The sequence below is a fragment of the Lissotriton helveticus genome, chromosome 11 (genome assembly GCF_964261635.1).
Source record: "Lissotriton helveticus chromosome 11, aLisHel1.1, whole genome shotgun sequence".
In the NCBI taxonomy this organism is placed as follows: Eukaryota; Metazoa; Chordata; class Amphibia; order Caudata; family Salamandridae; genus Lissotriton; species Lissotriton helveticus.
Genome location: NC_136072.1, coordinates 767,535,912 through 767,547,523, shown reverse-complemented (window position 1 = coordinate 767,547,523; position 11,612 = coordinate 767,535,912).

The window sequence follows — 11,612 nt, the reverse complement described above, 5'->3', positions numbered from 1 at the left end:
AGATCAGGAGCTTCGCCTCTACTTTGAAAATGTAGGACCAGAAGGAGTGCAGGCATCTGTTTCTGGAGTGATTGACACGGACCTCTTGTGGCGTGGGCTGGCTGACCGCATTCCACCTCTTTCCCAACCTGCAGCTGTGTACAAGGACTGTGTGACCAGTTCTGCAGATGCTGAAAGGAGCAACAGCAACTACAAAATTATTCTGTCATCCAGACAACGGTCCCTTTCAGAGCAATCCATCCGGGCATTATTGTTTTTGCATTATAACCAGCAGCACAATACTGGGCTAGATTTGGAGTGCTCAGAAGAACTGGACGTACATGGCCAAGATTAACATGCCAAGCATACATGTTCCGTGGCCATTTATTCAGTAACAAGTTATGTCCTATATGTAGCCTTTTAACCAAAACAAATGGCCTGAATTGTAAATAAACAAAATATACATAGCTCCATGTTGTAAAATAACTCAAACAATAAGATATCTGTGTTTGTTGTGGGAAAAAAACCAAAATAAAATGCCGCTAAATTCCCAGATTTGTGCCGCTAAATTTCCTGATTTGTGCCGCTAAATTTACTAGTTCATGCCGCTATATCCTGGGGGGTCTGGACAATACATTTCATCTAATAGTGAGCAGAAACAACGCAGCACATGTGTAAAGCAGAAATGTACAACGTCCTGAGCAGCAGTAAATCCTCCCGAGCCCCTCGCAATACCAATGAGCGACATGTACAGAATTAAGAGAGGACACTACATCTACATGCAACCTACGAAAGTCACCCCTCTCTCCTGCCTGCTGCTGCCAGCACGCTGCCCTGCTGACGGCCGCGCACTTCCTGCTACCTCCGTTTTCGCCGCTGTCTGCCATCCACTGCGTGCCTGGTTACCCCTCTGTCGCCTGTTGTTAACCCTTTTTTGCTGTACCCTGCTGTGTGCCTGTTGTCTCCCCTGCCCGCCGCCTGTTTACCCTTTTTCCTTCTGTACCCCGCTCCCCCGCTTAGGCTGCCCTCCCCCTCCGGTGTGCTCCCTCTTGCCGCCTTCTTCCCACCACTGCCCTCTGGCGTCTCCACCCCCCCTCCTGCCCATTGGCCGCCCCGTTCCCGCCACCCAGCTGACCTGCCCTCCCGGCTCCTCACTTATGACGCCCCCTGAGCGACCGCGCAGCGGGAGCACCGATTGAGCGCCGAAGGTGCGCCAAAGGTAAGCCCGTCCGCGCCTGGACAGCGCCCAGTGCCAGGACCCCTGGCCCCCACCGACGGAAGCCGACCCAACGGACCTACGACGCCACCGAACTTAACGCACTCAACACCGGCCGAACCCCGGGTTGCTACCGAGCCACACCGAGACGCACCCACGGACCCTTCAGCTGCCACTCCTGCAAGTTCACCTGCAACCGGACCCACGCTACACCAGCACCCACCAAGCCGAACTCCAGCAGCAGCCACCTGAAGTGCATCCTGCTCAACACCCGCTCCGTCCACAGACACGCCGTCGAGGTCTGGAACCTGCTCGACACCACAGCCCCAGACGTCGCCTTCCTCACGGAAACCTGGATGAACGCCTCCTCAGCGCCCGACATCGCCATCGCCATCCCGGACGGCTACAAGATCATCCGGAGGGACCGCGTCAACCAGACAGGAGGAGGCATCGCCATCATCCACAGGAACACCATCCGCATCACGACCGACACCGACGATACCCTCGCACCCACCGAACACCTGCACTTCCAGATCCACGTCAACCCCAAGACCACCCTCAGAGGCACCCTCATCTACAGACCCCCGGGACCACGCACACAATTCAGCGAAGACTTTGCCGACTTCATCAGCCCACACGCCCTCCCCTCCGCCGACTACATCCTCCTCGGGGACCTCAACTTCCACCTGGAGAACATCAACGACCGCAACACCACCACCCTCCTGGACAACCTCGCCAACCTCGGACTCAAGCAACTAGTGACCACCCCCACCCACTACGCCGGACACACACTCGACCCGGTCTTCTCTTCCAGCAAGGACATCGCCTTCAGCCACGCCACGGGACTCCACTGGACGGACCACAGCTGCGTCCACTTCAGCTTCAGAAGGACCACGTTACACCATCACCAGCAACAGGTTCCCCGCAGAAGCTGGAACAAGATCACTGCAGACCAGCTCGCTACTTCCCTGAGCAAGAACCCTCCCACCAGCACAACGAACCCCAGCCAAGCGGCCACCAACCTCACGAAATGGATCAGCAACTGCGCAGACGACCTCGCCCCCCTGAAGACTCCGCCGAGCAGACCCGGCAGCAAGAAAGCCCCATGGTTTAACGATGAACTCAAGAGCTCCAAGAAGAACTGCAGAGCACTCGAGAAAACCTGGCGCAGAGACCCAACACCGGACAACATGACTGCCCTCAAGCTCGCCACCCGAAAACACCACCAACTGATCCACGCCACCAAGAAAACCGCATACAAGGAACGACTGGACAACAACGCACACAACAGCAAGGAACTCTTCAACATCGTGAAAGAGCTCTCCAACCCCAACGCCGGAAACAACGACATCACCCCTTCGCAAGACCTCTGCAACTCCCTCGCCTCCTACTTCCACAACAAGATCGCGGACATACACAACAGCTTCAGCACTCAACCGACGCATGACACGACCGAACCACCGCCCCCCACCACCACCCTCCGCGCCTGGAACCCGATCAGCACCGAAGACACCATCCGCACGATGAACTCCATCCACTCCGGATCTCCGACAGACCCCTGCCCTCACCAAGTCTTCAACAAGGCCGACGCTGTCATCGCACCCCACCTGCGGGACATCATCAACACCTCCTTCGACACCGCCACTTTCCCGGAGAGCTGGAAGCACGCCGAACTCAGCGCTCTACTTAAGAAACCATCAGCCGACCCCACCGACCTCAAGAACTACCGCCCCATCTCGCTGCTCCCGTTTCCGGCAAAAGTCATCGAGAAGACCGTCAACAAGCAACTGGCCGCCTTCCTCGAGACGAACGGTTCCCTCGACCTCTCGCAGTCTGGCTTCCGGGCCAACCACAGCACCGAGACCGCCCTGATCGCAGCTACCGATGACATCCGAGCTCTGCTCGACAACGGAGAAACAGCGGCCCTCATCCTCCTGGACCTCTCCGCGGCCTTCGACACTGTCTGCCACCGTACCCTAGTACAGCGCCTCAGCAACGTCGGAATCCAGGAGAAGGCACTGGAGTGGATCATCTCCTTCCTCACCGGAAGGACACAGAGAGTCCGTCTCCCCCCGTTCAGATCGGAGGCCACCGAAGTCATCTGCGGCGTTCCTCAAGGCTCCTCGCTCAGGCCAACACTCTTCAACGTCTACATGAGCCCCCTCGTAGCCATCGCACGCCAGCACAACCTCAACATCATCTCCTACGCCGACGACACCCAGCTGATCCTCTCCCTCACCAACGACCCCGCCACCGCCAGAGCCAACCTGCACGAAGGGATGACAGACGTAGCCAAATGGATGTCGAACAGCCGCCTGAAACTGAACTCGGACAAGACGGAAGTCCTCATCCTGGGATCATCACCCTCCGCCTGGGACGACTCCTGGTGGCACCCCGCCCTGGGCAGCGCACCCAAACCCACAGACCACGCACGCAACCTGGGCTTCATCCTGGACTCCTCCCTCTCCATGACCAGACAAGTCAACGCCGTCTCCTCGTCGTGCTTCAACATCCTGCGCATGCTACGTAAGATCTTCCGATGGATCCCCACCGAGACCAGGAAGACGGTCACCCAGGCCCTCGTCACCAGCCGTCTGGACTACGGCAACTCCCTCTACGCCGGAACCACCGCCAAACTCCAGAAGAGACTCCAGCGGATCCAGAACACCTCAGCACGACTCAGCCTGGACATCCCCCGCCGCAGCCACATCTCCGGACACCTGAGAGACCTGCACTGGCTCCCGGTCAACAAGAGAATCACCTTTCGGCTCCTCACCCACGCACACAAAGCCCTACACAACCAAGGCCCAGGATACCTCAACAGCCGCCTCAACTTCTACGTTCCCAAACGCCAGCTTCGATCGACCAGCCACGCCCTCGCCGCCGTCCCCCGCATCCGAAGAGCCACCACAGGAGGAAGGTCCTTCTCCCACCTGGCCGCCAAGACTTGGAACTCCCTTCCGACCCACCTCCGCCTGACCCAAGACCACCTCGCCTTCAGGAAGCAGCTCAAGACCTGGCTGTTCGAGCAGTAGCGGACCCCCTCCCCCCAGCGCCTTGAGACCCTCCGGGTGAGTAATGCGCTATATAAATGCTTTGATTGATTGATTGATTGATGTATTCCATTTAATGCAGCCCGCCAGCCCCTCCTCTCTATGGTCGCCCATGGCGATTTGCATGCCCTGGCAAAGTTTATGATACTTCAGGAATGTGCCGCGTCATTGGCAGGGAGATACACTTAGTAGTTTGATATCTGCTAGCCCCTTCTACCATTACATTCCCTCCCAGCAGTGACTAGCCACAGTCAGGCAAGTAGATGGAAAGATGCTTTACTGATGCCCACAAAAGTCTCTGATTCCGTGATTCTGCTCTGTCATGTTAGGTCCTCTCATTTCATGTCTTGTTATGCTATTCCAAGTGATGTTATGTCATTTTATTTTGTTATGCTGCGTCATGCTGTTTTTTTTTATAGATTGCAACATCCACCGTTTTCAATAGCCTCTGGGTGCTGGTGCATTTTATAAGCCCTGAAATCAGAGGGTGCTTCTCTCGGGGATTACATGTTTTAATCTTAAACCTCAGCCTGTCTTTGCCGCCATACTCACAATCTAATTGTGCTGTTGTAACCTAAAAGTACTTGTCCCTACCAAACGTGTGTGTATCGGACGCGCCACTTCTGTGAGGCATTTTGTCAGTCACTCACTGTTACTTGGTCCCTTGATGGCCTCTTTATGAAATGATGAAGTTTGGGCTGATCGCTGACTAGATCTCTACGCCCTGGGCTGTAGGCCACGGAGTCAGCGCCCGGGGGCAGACAAAAGTTAAAAGCATTGAAAAATGGACCATGCCGTGCAAGGATGAAGCTGGCGGCTGGCAGCCGCTTACCTCTCGCATAGAAAAGCGATAAGCAGTCAGGGCCAGAGGGGGTCGGGAGGGGGTTGGGGGGTTAATTTAATTAAAAATAAAGAAAAACTTACCTTTGCAGCAGGCACTGAACACGAGGTGTGTGTGGCGCGGTCGGGTCTACTGCGACGTCACCGTGCAGTGAATGCATGCCTCTCAGCCAATCCAGACGCTGCTCCAGCAGCGCCAGGATTGGCTCGAGCAGAGACTGTCCCTGCCCGTAGGAGACCAGGGGCGGCGGCCACTGGCCATTAGTTACCCTCGCCCTCGCACGCTCTACTAATGTGCAGGGCACTGCAGGCTACTAGTGCGCATGTTCGGGCTTGTGGAAAAAATTACCTGCCCAAACCCGAACATGGGCACTATTGCTGCTGGGCCTGCTGCGCTAGTAGCCTACCTGCTGTCAATCAGAACAAACCCTGCAGTGATGCCCCACCCCCTTCAGCATCCTGACTGACTCGGGGGTGGCCCGCCGACCGGCCGCATGATTTTGCATCAGGACTACTAATGAAGTGTAGGAAGAATGTGGCCATGCTGTGGCCATGTGGCATTAGTGGGGAAACGCCCCCAATGGACGCACCGCCACTGGGTCGAGCCTAGCGGCAGCGCGCTTGTACTGCTCGTTCTGCAAGGCATGCTATATTGAGTATGCACTGGAAGCCCGCCCACTCTACGCTCATATTTGTCATTGGCTTGTGCTATTGTCCTTCATAAATGCTGGCTTCTGATTCGTAAATAGGCTTGTTAGTCCCTCCTTAGTACCGCCTTGTCTGCTTTTGTTACCCCCCATAACAAATGGACCTTTTACTTGGCTTGTTACGTGGTCTGCATTATAAGTTGGTGAGCACGATTTTGTTTATTAACACTGATGGGGACAATAGCGGCTGCTTTTTGTATAGGCAGGGCCCCCACACAGGACAATGCGGCCACTTTTCTTATGGAGCGCTATGCCGCTCTAACTTGCATGCTGAGCACAGTGCCGCTTTAGGGACACCGCGGTGCACCATCATGCTCGCCTCTGCACCCAGGCTCTTCAGGCTCAACCATTAATTATGCTTCTGGCAAGGTGACCCATAGAATTCAGCAGCTCGGGGGACTCTAGCCATCCTATGGCCTCTCCTAACATTCATGTTTCCAGCTACAAAGCGCGTCTCATCAGTGGTTTTACTTTTCACTCTCTGTACCTTGAAACTCGGAACCTCTAGTGTGTTTCATGATCGATTATCAGTAGCCCAAGACCATGCACCAACATAAGGAGGTAGTACTGTTTCCCAAAACTAAGCCATGCCATCTGTGACGTCAGTGGTTTCACCTGCAAAGTCCTCTGTCACATCACAGGTGAGGTTAACTAAGTGACGAGTTGAGCTGGCATGCACAGCATCTGCTTGTGATAGTTTCATTTGTTTCAATGTTTGGGAACCCAGCCCTCTCACTCCAGTAGAGCCACAAGCTACCAAGACATTCTGCCTGACCCTCAGCAACACTTGGAAACTCCAACCATGTATTTCAAGCTTCCACAGAGTTTCGTTTCACACAATAGTTCATGGTGCCACTCCAACTGCTGCACAAAAGCTATCTAAACCCCTGGTATACCGCTATGTCGTGCAATTTCTTAGTTGTTACCACGCTTCCATTTTACATGCACAGTTCAATTTCGCTTTCTTGCGATATTCTAAACAAGACACTAAGCGTTACCATTACTTATAGACGATAAAACAAAAGATCATGTTTTAATGCGCATCGCTACTTAAAAGGGTCAATCAGGCATGCATGGGCTGCTTAATTGCATTTGCTTGTTGTCTTTTTGTTGCTTCTGTCTTGTATTTGATTTTAGTTGTTTTATGATAGTTTTCATTGTAAGTGATTGTCAACATGAGAACGATGAAAGGCTGACTCCACCAGGGGTGTGGAATTTTATAAAATATCTTCTTGTCCAAAGGACAAAATGTTTAAGAAATCTTCTTGTCCTGTAAAAAAATCAACTTGTCCCATTTGGTACCAAACAATGAGGTTTCAATATATGACCGCATTCTCATGTAAGAGCTTGGATAGCAGCCTTTCTGATTATGCCAGGGCTCATTTTACTATATTATTAGAGACAACGGTCCCTAACATGGGAAATATAAGAACATATCCACAAAACTGCAATCAGCGTTTGGTGTTCTATTGTCCCAATGGAACTTTTTTTCATGTATTTACTTCCATACTAATATCATAAAGAGAGAGAACCCAAACCTTTGAGGCGGGTAATCTCAGGAACCACAGTGCCAATCAAAACACCCAATACAGCATTGGAAATGTCAGGGTAGGCAGATGGACATAGGGTATATACCAGCAAAACATATACTTTAGAAGGGCAAAGTACGTTGTTTGACAAAGTAGTCCCTTGGAAGTAGCCCCATCTCATTTTTTTTTTAAGTAGTTTTACGTTGATTTGCCTTTATTTTGTTTTTAAAATATTGACATGCACCAACGAGCATGTATTAAATGAGTCCTTAGTGCAATGGTAGTTAATGTTTTCAAACTCTACATTGTAGCTTTCTGCACACTACAACCATTTTTAAGTTGCAAATATTTTGCTCTCTTAATCCCTTTTTCAAGGAGCACATTGTTTGGGGTACATTGTCCGTTTTCAAAATAAAATCTCCAATATTGCTTCCATTCTTCTTTATACACTTGCACATTATAAAGGAGTCTTGTGTACGCTATACACATAGCCACAACTTGTAAATGTTGCAGACAATGCACACTTGCTTTTATTGGATCCCCTGTCAGTAATGCAAGCTGAGATTCCTGCTGACTGTGTTTAATATATCTGACTTGAAATCTCTGCTCGACCTAACTTTAATGCAATTGACCCATGAACATGTTACACAACTTTGTTTTAAACATTAGCATCCCGACAAGCCGAATAAACTGTGGGCGACCATACATCTAGCAAGCAAATGCAAATTTGTCACTATATTATTTCCCTGAGAAACTACTAATTTGTTTCAGAGTCGATGGGGGGATTTGAGGAAGCCAGCAAGAAAAATGCATCCGTTAGAAAACCCCGAAGACTGGCCATTGAAAAAATATTACGGTACTATGGTTACAGCAGGCACGGACTTGTCATTGAAGATGTTAAGAAGAAAGGTCATGCCTTCCACAGCAATTTACTTAGTTGCCTCTCCAAGTCATACCATGCAGACTTCATGCAAAGTAAAGCTCAAACTCCACACAGCTAGTGTTCTGCATAGCTCCTGCACAACCCACGGGCATGACACACCTCATCTCTAGAACAACATGTATCCTCTGTAGTGCAGCTCATACACTTTACACCTTCTATTTAACAATTCCCAAATGCACTCTCCCTTACCCTTACATGAATGATGCACAGCACTGTTCATACCTATTTTACAGCTCATGTCCTGCACAGGTCACTGTAAAGATAATATGCAGTGTAGCTCAGGTACCATGTGGATCACATGTAAGACCTAGTTGAGCCTTGCATTACCATTGTTCCTAGCATCTTCAGTATAGTGCACAAATCAAGGTATGCACAGCCCACGCTTGCACAGCTTATTCCATTTTGACAGGTAGTATCCTCTACGTGCTGAGGGATGCGAAGATGGGGTTCTTATAAAAAAAGGAGATTATGGTGTGTGATTTACAGTCATACTCTGCTACTAAGTAAAAGGAACAGCCCTTTGATGGTTTTATTCAAGGGAGTAGCCAGAAAGTTAAAATACCCCCCACTTTGACCAATGCTCTGACAGCACCAAGTAAGTGATGTAAATGAGCTCATACCTCCCTAAAACGCCTTTGTCACTTCCATCCAAGCATCTGCCATTATTCTTTAATGCTACATCTGTCTGCTCATGTCCACCATTTCACCTTTACATTCAGTCATTCAGTCTATCATTCATTCTTTCTTCCCATTCCATCCATCGGCCATTCCATACATCTACCCATCTGTTCACCCATCCACCATCTATGCACGCACCCATCCACTATCTATGCACGCACCCATCCACTATCTATGCACGCATCCATCCACCCATGCATCCATCATTTGACTTGCCCTTCAAACAATAACGCCTTTCAACCATCAATTGTTCCTTTTGCCATTCATTTATTCATCCATCCTCTCAGATTTTAATTTACTTTGCCATACATCCATCCTCTCAGATTTTCATTTACTTTGCTATACACCCATCCTTTCAGATTTTATATTACTAGAAATCCTTTTATCCATTCCGACTTTTATTTACTCTGCCATCATTTTATCCACTGATCGATCCATCCATCCATCGTTTCACACACCCATCCATCGTTTCACACACCCATCCACCCTTTCACACACCCATCCACCCTTTCACCCACTCATCCATCCTTTCACCCAACCATCCATTCATCCTTTTATCCACTCGTCCATCCATCCTTTCATCCACCCATACATTCACCCACTCATCTATCCTTTGCCCCTCTTCCATCCTCCTCTCCCTTTTCTAGCAACCCATCTTCTATTTTCTTTTAGTTAATCATCTCTTATCTGCCAAGTTGTAGATGAGAGGCCCATAAAAAACTCACCTCTGCTGTAGCTGCTATAGGGAGGGGTTCACTATGCCCCAGGTTTTATTGGTGGGGGACCCTTAATCAGTAGATTTAGCTTTAGAACCGCACGAGCTTTCAATTCACTAAAACATTAAAAAGTGTTGTCAAAATCCTATAAAATAATGCACCCATGGTCACAAACACACACACAAATAGGTTTAGAGTGGTATTTTATCAGAGTTCAGTCCACTAGGTAAGAGAGGCATCAACAGCATGTTAAAAATATAAATATAAATGCTTAAGTTGCATTTGTAAAGATACATTTTCCATAAACTTAATGTTAGAATATTGTGCAAGGCCCTACATCAAAAAGTGGATTTTGACAACACTTTTTTGATGTGGGGCTGGGCACAATATTTTGTTGCCCGTCATAGTTTACAGAAAATTCAACTTTACAAATGCAACTTTATCATTTATATGTTACTACGCTTTTGCGGCCTCTTACCTTGTGGGCTGAGAATGATCTGATAATAGCTCCGATCACAGTAATAGCCACAGTGTTGGGGAGCAGCCGTGATCTCGGCAGCTGGTGGTGATAGGCCGTGTGCTTTACACCAAAGGCACAAGGGCAATGACCTCTGCATGATGGGGCCACGAGGCAGGTTTTGGGGAGTACAGAGACTTGGAAACACAGGATTATTGTGAAATGAAGTACTTGTGCATTCTGCTTACAAGCAACAGTGACTGGCCTAAATGCTTTCAGCGTGCAGTTGTGAGTTACAGCCTGCACTCTGAATGAAACCGTGTAAGCAGAGAGGTTTTTTTTTTCCTTTTCCAAAAGCGTAAGGCAGGCCTGCCCCGCAACATTCAAAGAGATGTCAGTGCGTGCCTTGGGCTGTGCGCAGAAAGGAGGGAAGCACTTCTGGGTATTGTCAGTGAATCAAAGGATTATTAAATCGTAGAAAGTTATGCCAATAAACGCAGCACGCATTTGGAAGCAGGTTAGAAGGATTTTGCAAGTTCTTTTCTGGGTAAGGTTTCTGCTGCAGGAAGTGGAGCCTACTTGTCCGACGGACAATAAAAACATAATTACTTGTTGTCCCTGTCAGCAAACAATATGTCCTGGGCGTCGGGCGATATGAATTCCCCACCCCTGCTCCACCCTGCTGGAAGTCCAATTTTTATTTTACGCGGTCTTCATCCAAGCAAATATAAAACAGCTAACCATGAACAAGCATAGGCAAAGCCAATAGGTTTCACCTACATAATATCCAAGGCTTTGTCAACTTTTTTCCATGCTGCTCAGTTGAGCTGCTGTGCAACATGGCTTAAAAAAAACAAAAAAGTGCTGAGAGGAAGTCAATGCTGGCCGCGCAATACTGTTTTTCTTTTTTACTTGAAGCCATGAGTCACCATGTAAAAAACACTTTAATGAAGTCAACAGATTTCGCATTGGCGAAATCTATGGGCTTTGACAATGCTTGTTTTCTTTTACTGTAAGCCATGTTGCATAGTCGGTCAAATGCTCTCCACCATGTCCTCCAGGCACCAACATGCAGTAGAAATATCAGAGCCTACTGACTGTGCTAATTCTGTGCAGCAGTCTGTCTTGTTATATTTCTTGTGTACCTGTACCGTGGTATATGTTCTTATATGTTCTCCGTAAATTTGCGACTATTTGCATCCCTTTATCTCACTGGCTATGTTCGTGTAGACAGATGTGCATTCAAACAAAAAAAAGACATACCTCTTCATACATACAGAAACAGCTACATACGAGACGGACGCATACTTTTATTTTAAATCTTTATTATATTTTCTTTTAGTTCAATAAAACAGTACATTACTTAGATTCATCGTGCACATTTAATAGATCACATTCAGTATTCTAAATCGAGAAAAACATCCACCACTCCTGGCAAAAAAGATAATAATTGTATTGTAATTGCATTTGTATAGCGCTTATAACCCTTGACGA